The sequence below is a fragment of the Sceloporus undulatus genome, chromosome 3 (genome assembly GCF_019175285.1).
Source record: "Sceloporus undulatus isolate JIND9_A2432 ecotype Alabama chromosome 3, SceUnd_v1.1, whole genome shotgun sequence".
In the NCBI taxonomy this organism is placed as follows: Eukaryota; Metazoa; Chordata; class Lepidosauria; order Squamata; family Phrynosomatidae; genus Sceloporus; species Sceloporus undulatus.
In genome coordinates, this window is record NC_056524.1 from 234,744,773 (window position 1) to 234,757,661 (window position 12,889).

General features: G+C 40.3%; 1 protein-coding gene across 1 annotated transcript in view; it reads right to left on the reverse strand.

Annotated features, from left to right (window-relative positions):
• The window catches only part of DNER (delta/notch like EGF repeat containing), a 187,189-nt gene that overhangs the window by 56,816 nt on the left and 117,484 nt on the right, over positions 1–12,889 (reverse strand). The gene's annotated exons all lie outside the window — the stretch shown is intronic.

Genomic DNA, 12,889 nt, shown 5'->3' on the forward strand with positions numbered 1-12,889 from the left:
AACTTTATTTCTATAGCGCTGTAATTATACACAGCACTGTACAAAGTCGGTAAAATTAGGAGTAAATAAAAGCCTGCCCAAGGCGTACATTCTAAGATAATAACAATTAAAAAAGGAATAGATAAAATTACCATATAGAAAGGAAAAAACAGATTAAAAACATCAAATATCAAACAAATCACATCACATCAAATATTGTCAGACAGCCAGATAACAATCACAAATTCCCTGATATCAAAGACTGATGCAAATCAACAATGAGGGCTTGAAGGAATTGGGAGGGGAGGATAAGCAAAATACAAGTAAAAAAAATAGTCTCAAAACAGGCAAGCGGAGTTCCCCCACAAAGTCCTCCTTCATTCCCGGGCTCCACATATGAGTCCCAGGCCCATTGCTCCTGGATCCCCAAACGTCCTCCAGAGTACGCCAATACTGCCTGCAGAGGCCTTCTTGGGCCTGTCTTTACATGAGGCCAGGAGGAGGCCTGGGCCTCTTTCCAGGCTGGACTACAATCTCAGACTGGCACCAGAGAGCATGCAGCCAAGGTGCATTGTCTCTCCTCCTCTGCCAAGTGGCCAGGGGCTTTGCCAGGTGGCCATCCTTGTCTCTGCCTAGTCCTCCTCTCCCTCCTCCATTGCGCCAGCCATTAGGACAATGGAAGCCCCCAGGCAGCTTGAAAGTGAATGACATCATGGCAAGACAACCAGCCCACCGCATTGTCCTCCTCATCCTCTGCAGTCTCATTCACCAATGAGTGGCTTGGGGACTTTTCCTGGCATGAGCTTTGCCACTCAAAGGAGAACGACACGGCAGAAGTTGAGGAGGACCATGCAGTGGGTGGGTTGCCTTGTCTCTTTTCCCCGTCCTCCTCCTCCTCCTCCTCACAAGGCTGCCTGCCCATCAAAGACCATTAGTCTTCTCAAAAGTGAATGATATGGCAGAGGAGGAGGAGGAAGACATGGCAAAGAGACAAGGCTGCCTGCCCTTGACTTATACATGATGTTGACTTGTAGTCAAGTATAAACATTAATCCCACATATACTGCTCTCGCTGGCAGTAAAAATACAGTAACATGACATCAGTTAACAATTTGCTGCTCCTTCATGACAGCCCAAATCTGCCACTTGAGGCAGCTGCCTCAGTCTACCTATTGGTAGGGCAAGCTGCCAGAAAAGCACACACACAAACACACACACACTCACTCACTCACTATACCTCAGGGTCTAACATTCAAAGAGAATGCTCAAGCATTTCTCTCATGAAGAATTGTATAAGCTCAATTTGCAATGGAAGTTCACAGGTCTTCCCTCCTGAGTGAACTCTTTTTATGTTACAAGATGCAGTGGAGATCAGAAGCAAGAGTCACATCTGCAAGGATAGCTGGTGGATCCAGCACCATGGGGGGAAGTGAATCCTCTGTCAGTTTTATGCATGCTCCACTTGCAACTGCTCCATATCACAGAAGTGTGCTGGACCTTATTCCACCTAGAGATCTATTCCCCAGGAGAGCTTACCTGTGACCTAAAACAGCATAAACAGGCATAAAACCTGCTGCTTCACAGCAAAGGCTCCACCAGTCACCTCTGAATGCCTGCACTTGATATTCACCCTATGTTATATCATCTGATGCTCATATAAGACCCAAGGCCAGAGCAGATGGGCAGGAAAAAGCAGCTCATTCCTGCTTTTTCCAAAAGCGGTTCAAACCCCACTGCCAACACTGCCTGCTAAGAAGGCAGGACAAATATGCACAGCCCAACTGTACAGTGTGGCATCAATCCATGCTGCTGGCTATTTTATTGTTGTTGTTGCTTCCCCACCATGCATGTGCACTGTGGCACAAACACACTGCCTGCTACCTACAAGTACTTCCCACACCCTGTTACAAAAACTTTCACTGTACATATGCACTTGCGAAAGATTTATAGAAAGCAATAGCTAAATATGTGATACTTGCAATGTCCTGCCTTCCTCACAGAAATTCAAATCACACATATGTCCTATATTTTGGTAATATACTTTATTTTTTCATTTGAAACTTTTGTATTTTGAAGTCAGGCAGAAAGAGAAGGCAATTCCTCTCTGAACTATTATTTAAATGTGTCAAATCCAAATACCAATTCTATTTTTCAATTCTCGTTTTAAAAAAACCTGTATTTCATTTTCATATCTTGCATTTAGAGCAGAGAAGCAGAATATCCTGCCCTTCCAATGTTATTGGATTCCACCTCCCATAGTTTCCTCAGTTCTCTCAACAAAGAAGAACTTTATTTCTACTGCTCCCACCTTACAAAAATTTTGAGATGGGTCTAATGCAAATCAAATAACCATTTATCTTTCAATCCTGCTTGAAAATGTCATTCAAAAAAAGTACACAGTGGATGATCTTAATGTGTGCAGTGTATGAAACATAATAAATTATAATCAGGTAGAGGGAAATACAAGCAATACACTGTGCGTTGGATCCAGGGGAAATTAGTCACACATTCAATCCCACTGCCTCAGTGGTTTCAATGGCACTGAAGTGAGGTTAATTTTCTTTCAATCCAATTGCATTTCCTGGGCTATATTACATTTATAGAATCTAAAGGCACAATCCATCTGGGAAGCTTTCCCAAATAAGACACACTGATGTGAATGAGAGAGTGCAAAAACAACAGCACTTTACTGCACATAACTTTCCCAGCAGGTTTTGTCCTCCTGGCCTAGAAACAATTCTAGGTTACTATTAATAACACTGTTATGATCTTCACTGTATTTTGGAGAAACTATTAAAGACATGCAAAAATGGCATTCTGAATCTTGTAGATTAAAGCTATGATCAATGCTATAACAAGTTTTCCATCTGATGAAGGAACTCTTTCAGGTGTTCTCTTTCTGAAAAATCTGGGTTCTCTATCACAAAGCTACCAAAGTCATTCCTTTACAAGTGGAATGGCAATGTTCTTTCTTGCTTCTTTCAAGTAGCAGCATGATGAGAACTGGGATGGAGGGGACAGAGCTGTGTTGCATCTCCTAGCCACTCATGTTTAGGTGCTGTTGAGAAACCTGAACAGGGGTAATGGTACATATGTAACTCCACACCACTTCTAAGCTAATGAATTCTACATTATTAATGGCAGGTTTCAGATGAATACAGCTAGCCCAACATTAGCTTTTTCCCCTGGATTAGAGAAAAAGGCAATGAAAAAATATAAGTTTTTAATTAATCTGAAATTCCAGCCTTGAAGGAAATGAGGACAGTGAAGGGCTTTGAATATCTGCTATCATTTAAATACATTTAAATAGATATCACCTTCATAATTGGACTGGAGCATAGCTTTGGCACAGCTTCTGGCCTCTTAGGATGCATGCACTATTTAAACAGCATACCTCCAAAGTGACCTGAAGCAGCTTTATTTTGGCCTGTCGGTTTGGGCCTAGGGGCTCCTTTTCATCCTGGGGAAAAGTGATCAGTGGGGTCCCACAGGCTTCTGTTCTGGGTCCAGTGCTATTCAGCATCTTTACCAATGACTTGGATGACACAATTGGGGGCATAGTTATCATATCTGCAGATGACACCAAATTAGGAGGAATAGCTAAGAATCAAAATTCAAAATGACCCTAACAGATTAGAAAACTGGGCCAAAGCTAACAAAATGAAATTCAATATGGAGAAATGTAAGGTACTACACTTAGGGCGGAAAAACAAAACACATAGATATAGGATGGAGGACACTTGGCTTAAGGAGACTACATGTGAAAGGGATCTGGGAGTCCAAGTAGACCACAAGTTGAACATGAGTCAACAGTGTGATGCAGCAGCTAACAAGGCCAATGCGATTTTAGGCTGCATCAATAGAAGTATAGTGTCTAGATCAAGGAAAGTAATAGTGCCACTCTATTCTGCTTTGGTCAGGCCCCACCTAGAATACTGTGTCCAGTTCTGGGCGCCACAATTCAAAAAGGATGTTGAGAAACTGGAGCATGTCCAAAGGAGGGCAAGCAAAATGGTGAAGATCTGGAAACCATGCCTTATGAAGAAAGACTTAGGGAGCTGGGGATGTTTAGCCTGGAGAAGAGAGGGTTAAGAGGTGATATGATAGCCCTGTTTAAATATTTGAAAGGATGTCATATTGAAGAGGGAGCAAGCTTATTTTCTGCTGCTCCAGAGACTAGGACCGGGAGCAAAGGATGCAAGCTACAGGAAAAGAGATTCCACCTCAACATTAGGAGGAACTTCCTGACAGTAAGGGCTGTTCGACAGTGGAACACACTCCCTTGGAGTGTAGTGCAGTCTCCTTCCTTGGAGGTCTTTAAACAGAGACTAGATGGCCCTCTGTCAGGCATGCTTTGATTGAGAGTTCCTGCATGGCAGGGGGTTGGAGTGGATGGCCCTTGTGGTCTCTTCTAACTCTATGATTCTATGATTTTATTTATTTATTTGGATTTTTATCCCATCTTTCCCCAAAATGGGATTCAAGGCAGCTTGCAATAATATAAAAAGGATACAACTAAAATATTAATTTAAAAATCTAAAGAAGAATTAAATAGTTTTAAAACACAACAGTTAAAAACACAGCATAGTTTAAAACATTTCAATAAAACACTAAAAATATCAAAGCATTAAAACAGTACACCGATTACATTCACACACATACTACATAAGTAAAATTCACACTTCAAAACCCTGTTTAAGAATGTCTTCATTAAATATTAAAAATATTTATTTTTGCTGTATATTTTGTTTGCTTGGGGCTCTGCCCTGAATCTATTGGAAAAATTTTATTGATGGGGGGAGGAAATAATTTAGAAACTTCTTATATCACTAATCCTTCAACAATTGGATCTTTTGCACACATGTGCCTGCTGGCAACTGCAGAATAAAAAGTGCTATAGCTTTGATCTAGGGCAGAGAAGCTCCTGAAACATGGAGTCAGTATCTGGGTCCAGAAATGAACACCTCGAGCACTCTGTTATGTTTAAAACCAATTCATCTTATTACAGAGATAGCAGGCAACTTTGAATCAAAAGCTCATACAGAGGTACTTCTGAAGTTCTAAAACTTCAGAGGTGTTCAGATCTGAGGTTTGGACTCAGGCACCTAACCAATTTGAGCAATATAGAACAGCACTGGAAATTCATTTCATGAGAAAAGATAATAGCAGCAATAGTATAACACCAGGAAAATATTGGCCAATACTATACAGTAACTTAAATGTTGCACTGTTGCTGGAAATGTAACATGAATATTTAATCCTTTTTGCCTATGAGAACAGCAAGAACAACTTATCCTAATGTCTTATTTTCCTTTTCTCTGCCACAGCACTGCATCCTGCAGTTCCAACCTCATTAACAGGGTTTTTTTTTCCTACTTGGTATCATGACACTCTTGTATTTTACAACATATGTGACAATAACAGAGACATAAAATACAAAAGAAAGACCACCTCTATGGTCCTAGATTTGTCATAATGCTTCACATGTTTCATACAGAAGCAAAGGAAGCAGCAGTCACACTGACTTCAACTGTGCACATATTGTCCTTACATGAGTTAAATGTACGGACTCTTTTTATAGCTAATGTTGGTTCAAAACACACTGCAGAAATAATCCAGTTTGAGACTGCTTTAACTGCCCTGGCTCAGTGCTAGGGAATCCTGGGAATTGTAGTTTATTGTGACATCACGGCTTTCTGATAGAGAAGGCTAAATGTCTCACAAAGCTACAGTTCCTAGAATAACCTAGCATTGAGCCAGGGCAGTTAAAGTGGTCTCAAAGTGGATTATTTCTGCAGTGTGTTTTGGACCATTCTTAATAATTCTGTTAACAATACCTATAGAGAGAATATGCAGCACAATGACAAAGGAGCAATATAGCTTGGTGACAAGCATATATTTAATATTCAGATGATCCCAAGGTCATAAGATCCATGGCATCTCCAGAAAATTCAGGCCTGGGCAACTCATGGTCTTTGGATCACATTGTTCCTCCCACCCCATTGACATTTATGCAGGTCTTTGCCCCATCTGCTGCTGCATCACTAAATTTCTCTGATGTGGTTGAAACAACAACAACAACAACAACAACAACAAAAGGTCAGTTTCACTTTAAAACAATGTGTACAGTCCCTATGTCTTATTTTAAAGTAAAATTATGACCCTTTTGCCAGTTGTTGCAGCAGCCAATTTTTAAACTGAAGACAACTTTGCTGACAATTTGCTGCTAGAACTAGGGCTGCACAGTCTAGCGATAGGGCTCTTAATAGGTTTGGGAGGAACTACGTGCATCCCTGTTCTTGAAGGTCATTTAATCGTGCATTAAATGGCCAGGTATTACATGCTGGGGGAAAATACTGTTGGCAGACCCTGGTTAGCAGCTGTCAGCAAGAGGAGACATTACTTTGGAACCTTGGGTCGGCTTTGACTAGTCTGCCTACTACAGCCTTTCCTGGACAAAAAAAAAATCCAGCTTCAGTAGTTCATGCACTGCAAACATATTGATTAGACTACTATAAAGTGATATATGTGGTGCTGTCCTTGAAGACAATGCAGAAGCTTCAACTATTCCAATGCATAGCAGCCAGACTCATGATAAAAACATTTTACAGAAAACATATACCACTCCTTTTATAGGAATTGCACTGGCTGCCAATATACTTCCAGTCTGAATTCAGGATGCAAGTGGTGACATTTAAATGGTTTTGGACTTTAACACTTGAAGGAGCAGAACTAATGCACTATTCAAGGATATGGGAGTTGTTGTATGTGACTCTATTGGCACTGATGCTAGTTCTATTCAAATGATATTGTAATAGAAAAGAGAGAACTGAAAAGCATGTTAAAAGTAGAAAACAGTATAAAGTGAAACTCTATCTCAGAGCACATGGAGCTGCCTCCTTACATTTTTCTGCTCGCTCTGTTCCAGTAACCAAATTAAAAACATGGTTTTCTAATCAAAGATCTAAATAATTTTGTGTCTAAATGATTTTATCCAAATTTACACAGATAGATGGTTTAAAACAGGCTTAATATGTTGAGAGATCTTGTAGCACCTTTGAGATTTCATAGACTTCAGGCTACTTCTTCAGATGCATTTAGGGAAGCAGATTGAAGCCTATGAAAGCTCATGCTGCCCACTTCTTTCTTTCACTTAGCGGGGATACAGACCGGCACTTTGTGCCAGCCTGCAGGCAGAGCCATGGCACAGCATCCACATGCTGGATGCTGTGACTCCACCCCATCACATCATGACACCACACACCCTTCTAGACAGCGCGCGGCACCATGGTGCAGCCCTCGCGCTGTTTCTATGGGTACTTCTAGAAATGATCATATAACACCAGTCTTGAAGTCCCTTCATTGGCTGCCAATTAGTTTCTGGGCACAGTACAAGGTATTGGTGATTACATTTAAAGCCCTACATGGCTTGGGTACAGAATACTTGAGGGAATGCCTTCTTCCGTATTGTCCATCCTGCACATTAAGGTCCTCTGGGAAGAATTTATTACAGCCTAAAAAAATCTAGGCTAACATCAGTTTCCCAGAGGGCCTTCTCTACTGCTGCTCCAAAATTATGGAACGACTGCCAGAGGAGATCCGCCACATTTCCACTCTGAAAGCTTTTAAGAAAGCACTCAAGAAGGGTCTTTTCTGGCAGGCCTTTCCAACCTAGTTACCCCTCCCCAGATATAGAGATATAGATATAGAAATATAGATATAGATCTGGATACGAACCTGACATGAACATGATCACAATTATGAAAAATGCCTCCTTGTCTGTTTATTTTACTCCAAATTCTAGTTGAATGTTTCTAATGTTTTTACTGTTTTTAATGCTTTTATACTATGACTATTTAATCCTGTTTTAGCATTGGGAATGGGGTGGGTGGGTATTTGGACTGTTTTCTTCTTGGATTTTATTGTAACTTTGATGTATTTTACTGTTGTAACCCACCCGGATTCTCTGTGATAGGGAAGGCTAGAAATAAATCTTCATCATCATCATCATCATTCTAGCTGATGCAGTACCTAAAGGGTGTCACAAAGCAGCAGCACCGCAGTTATGACGCCCTTTAGAGGGCGCAAAAAGGACCCAGTGGGGCTGTACAGATGGGCCGCAGGATGCTGGCCCTTTCCCCCTCAGATTGGTGCTGCAGCAGCCGCATGCAGTGGCACCAATCTGCTCCTCTAGGGAGCAAAAAGAAGTTGCTCTAAGCAGCTTCCTGGAAGGGGCATAATAAGCGCCGCGGCGCAGCATCATAACACCCCTTCCATCCAGCGCTATTTGGACACTGCGCCTAGCATGCATCATCATGGCATGCGCTGTGAAGATAGGCACACACCATAACGGCAGCCAGTGGCACAGTAAGGGCTTGGAGTGTGGGGACACTCAGCCCTTACCACTCGTACAAGCCAGTGCTTTTCGCTGGTCTGTAAAGCCCTGGTTTTTCTGGGTCCTTTTTGTGTTGTTCGGAGGCTGGATTGGTGCCATGCCATCCGGTTGCTATGGCACCAATCCGGCCACTATGGGACAGCTGGATGCCACCCATTTGGACAGCCCTTTAGTCTAAAATGTGCTACAAGATCTCTCAACATACTATATCTTTGAATTCCGAAACAGACTTAGTTTGTTTTAATTATTAAATTGTTTAATATGCTTTCATACTGTTTAAGTTACTACTGCTGCTTGAAATAGCATTAAATTGATTTCATCTATATGCCGCCCTGAGATATTGTGATATAGGGTGGGATACAAATATGTAGATAAATAAATAAAATGGGTGAGTTGGATCAATACTGACCTAGAAGAGCTCAGAATAACAGAATTTTATGTGTCCATCATTTTTTCTAAGTACTGTACTCTAAATACTTCACATAAATTACCTCAGTTATCTTTACAAGAATCCTATTAAGTCTAATTGACTCATAGATTGACTGATTCACTGGTTTATATCCCATCTTTCTCCCATGGCTCAGTGCAAAATGGCTCTTCACATAATTAAAAATAACTACAATAAATTGCAGATATTAAAATACAAATTAAACAAAGTTTTTATTTCCCCAATAATAATATGCAAAATTAGAGTATTGAACGTTCTAATGGATCCATTTAAAACTTCGCTCCATAACAGATAGGTTTAGAGTCTGTCTCCATAGAAACATCTTTGTTTGCTTGCAGAAAGATAAAATGGAAGTTGGGGGAGGCTAGTCAAAAGAGAGTTCCCATAGTCTAGGAGTTGCAAGTTTGAAAAGCCACCCCATATGCTTCTGAAAATGATAGGATGGAAAGGGACTCCTTATCAGATTTCAAAGCCAGGACAGACTTGTACTGGAGAATATGCTCTTTCAGGTAACCTGGACTCAAGCCATACAGGTCACAACCAACAATCTCAATTGTAGCTGGAAAGGGACTGGTAACCAGTTAGACTGATGTATCATGGGAATTATATGCTCCCTGTCTCTAGCCCCGGGGTCATTCATGCTATGCAACCATAGCATGATGATTCCACTTTAACAGCCATGGTTCCATCCTATGGAATCCTGGGACATGCAGTGTAAGAAGGAGCATTTAGAATTCTTAGCCAGAGAACTCCTGTGCAAATCCCAAGACCACAAAGGATGGAGCCATGGCTGTTAAAGTGGAATCATAGCACTATAACTGTGTTGTGTGAATGGGCCCCTTGGTCAACAGTCTAGTCATTGCATTGTGTATCAGCTGAATATTGCAAACATTTTTCAAAAGCAGCCACAAGTGCAGCCTGTTGTAGTAATCCAAACAAAATATAACTAAGTCATGAGTCTTGCTCACCCCAGGAAAGGGCACAGCTGGAGCACTAACTTTAAGTGTGCAAATGCACATCTGAACACAGGACTGGACCCAGAGTTCACAGGGAATGTAATGTGATTCAGCACAGGTTTACTCTTTTCACAGTTTCTTTCTTTCAGTTAGTCTCAAAGGTGCTACAAGATCTTTTTGCATACTGATTTTCCAGATTAACACAATTGTGTCTTTTAATTCTACCACCATGATATTCCTTTACTTACTCTAGGCCCATCTGTGCACTAAATTATGACCAGAGAGTTCAATAGCCAACCACAGATCAACTAAGCGACAATAGTTCATGATTCTGTTCACACAAGCTACAATCACTATCACTTAATTGGGAATAAGATCCATTGAACTCAGTGAGTAGCCACATACTTTTGTGTATTGTATCACTGATATTTCATGTACACTGCATCTGTATAGCACATGTATTCATTGTAACTGAAGCTAAGATTTACAGCAAATATGTCAGAGAATAACAAAGAAGACAGTATAGATCAGTATATCATTCTAGGTTAAAACTCAGCCCCCACAGTCCTCCTTGCAAGGTAATAGTGATGGCTTTTGCTGAAAGATGATATATGGTAACAATTCATTATAAAATGGATAGAACAATTTGTTCCTAAGAAAATATTGACAATGAAACATGTCTCAACACTTCCAGGGGGAAAATTCAGACAGATAATAGTACTGGCATTCAAAGAAGTTATTATGCAGAAATGACTAGCTCTCATTAGTCATTATTAGTATGCCATTGTAATTTTTCTCTCATCACAGACTTACATTTTTGGTGACATGTATTCATTTATCTGAGAAGAACAGAATTAACAAGACTGTGGATTGTCATATTCCTTTCAAAATGTCACCTGAACAGCCTTTAACAAATAGCTTGAGTATTTATAGATCTTTTAGAGGTATTTAGGTATCACTATCTTTTATATCTTATTTTTTTAGCACAGGAACCTATTTGACACAATTATCTTGGGTGGAAGTGGAGTAGCTGTGCTAGTCTGTTGCAGCAAAACAACAATCTAGTGACACATTAAAGACATTTGGATTAGGATTTCATGGATATGTGTTTCCTTAAATGCACTTAATTAGATGCATATCTGAAAAAGAAAAGCTCAAAAATGTGATCCCGTATCCTCATGTATTAAAGTCCAAGTACAATCTCAGGATGTTTGTTCATCTCAAGTTGGTGCTTTTATTGAACCTACTTCATACTCTCAAAATTTTCCATATTTTCACACACACCCCAAAACAAGCTTGAGATCTTCTGCAGCTGAGCTTATTTTATGCTTTTGTTATTTCCAAAGCAGTGTCCTTATCGGTATAATTGTGTTCTGCTGATTGCCAGCAAAGAGAAGTAGACAGAATGTTTGTCAAATATTACTCTGTACAGTTGTTCACTTTTGAGATAATTAACACTATTCACACTGAAGTCACCACAGATCAGGTTTCAAGAAGATAAATGGTTTTCAGTTGACACATCTGCTGATGCTCCTTTTACATCTGCCCCAGGCTGAAAACCGTAATTAATTTCAAGGTCTTGACATGGAATTGTCAGTAGCAGAGCTGTGTCAAGGCCTTATGGATTGAACTCCAGTGATACTTTTCAGGGGGGAGCTCCCCTCCAAAACTAACAATACTAGCAATATTCCATTCTGCAAACATTAAAAATATTGATTTAAAAAATCCTCTTTCTCTACCAGAACTACATGTTACATTAAATTCACTGCTGTCACCGAAATTCAGTTACATCTTGTGCAGAACTTCCTGAGAAAATGATGCCCAGTTTTAGCTGAACATTACGACCTGGAGAAATTCTTATTCAAGACTCATCATTATGACTTCGGTGACACTGTAAAAGATGGTCCAGGGTAATTTATTTCCTGTGTTGGGTGTTATAGTTGATATATTAAAGTAACTAATTGCTATTACTTGAAAGAGTAAAAAAACCTTCATGTGTCTTCACATCATTTCAGAAGTACGGCAACCCTCAGGTGAATTTATCACTGGGGTTTCTTGGCAGGATTTGTTCAGAGAAGATATGCAACTGACCTCCTTTCAGGCTGAGAGATTTGTTGATTTGCCCAAGGTCATCTAGTGGGTGAATGGGGATTTGAACTCTGGTCTCTGAGATTCCTAGTCCAACACTCGAACCAGACCACAGTGGCTCTATTTACATGTTATATATGTTTTAGCTAATTCTTAAACTGAACAAACATTTCCCCAAATGACTTCCTCACTGCAACATTTTAAGATAACGAACATTACTTACTATTTTAAAATTAATCAAATGTTGTTAGCAACCCTTTAAATAAATAAATAAATGTCTCAAATTATCCCCAATAGGAACATGTAACAGGTATTACCATTGACTGTAATGAATTGTTTGTAATGAATGGTATCTAAGGGGCCATTCAGACTACACTTTACCCCAGATCAGAAATTGAATCTTTCACGTGAAGTTCATATTGGCCCCGAATCTCCCACAAGCGAATCAGAGGCATGCACAAGTGTTTCGTGTCAAATGCCCCTTAGCACAGGTCATTTGCAATTGGGGCAAAAGCTGTCTCTTTTGAAAAAAACCCGAGTTCTGCTGAATATGAACTTGCCCCCGATCATGATCGCGGCAAGTTCAGGGGAGGGATTTACATCAGAGGGAGGGCAGTGGACAGGGCATTCCCTCCCCTCATCGGGGCGAAGGAGGAGGAGGAGGAGGAAGGAGACAGAGGAAGGATGCAAAAAAGGGGAATCTGACAGGCGGCAAATGGCAGGAGGCAAAAACGGGGAATCAGGGTGACTGACTGGGTCAATTCAGGGCAGGTCAGAGGGCCAGAGCAAGCCAAGCCTCTGCTCTCCAGCTTTTATATCTGATTTTTTTAACTTGTTTTTTCTTTCCTATATTGTAATTTTATCTATTCCTCTATCCAATTGTTATTACTTTTAGAGTGTACGCCTCGGGCAGGCTTTTATATATTCCTTAATTTTACTGACTTTGTACACTGCTGTGTATAATTACAGCACTTTAGAAATAAAGTTTAATAATAATAATAATAATAATAACTTTCCCTGTTGT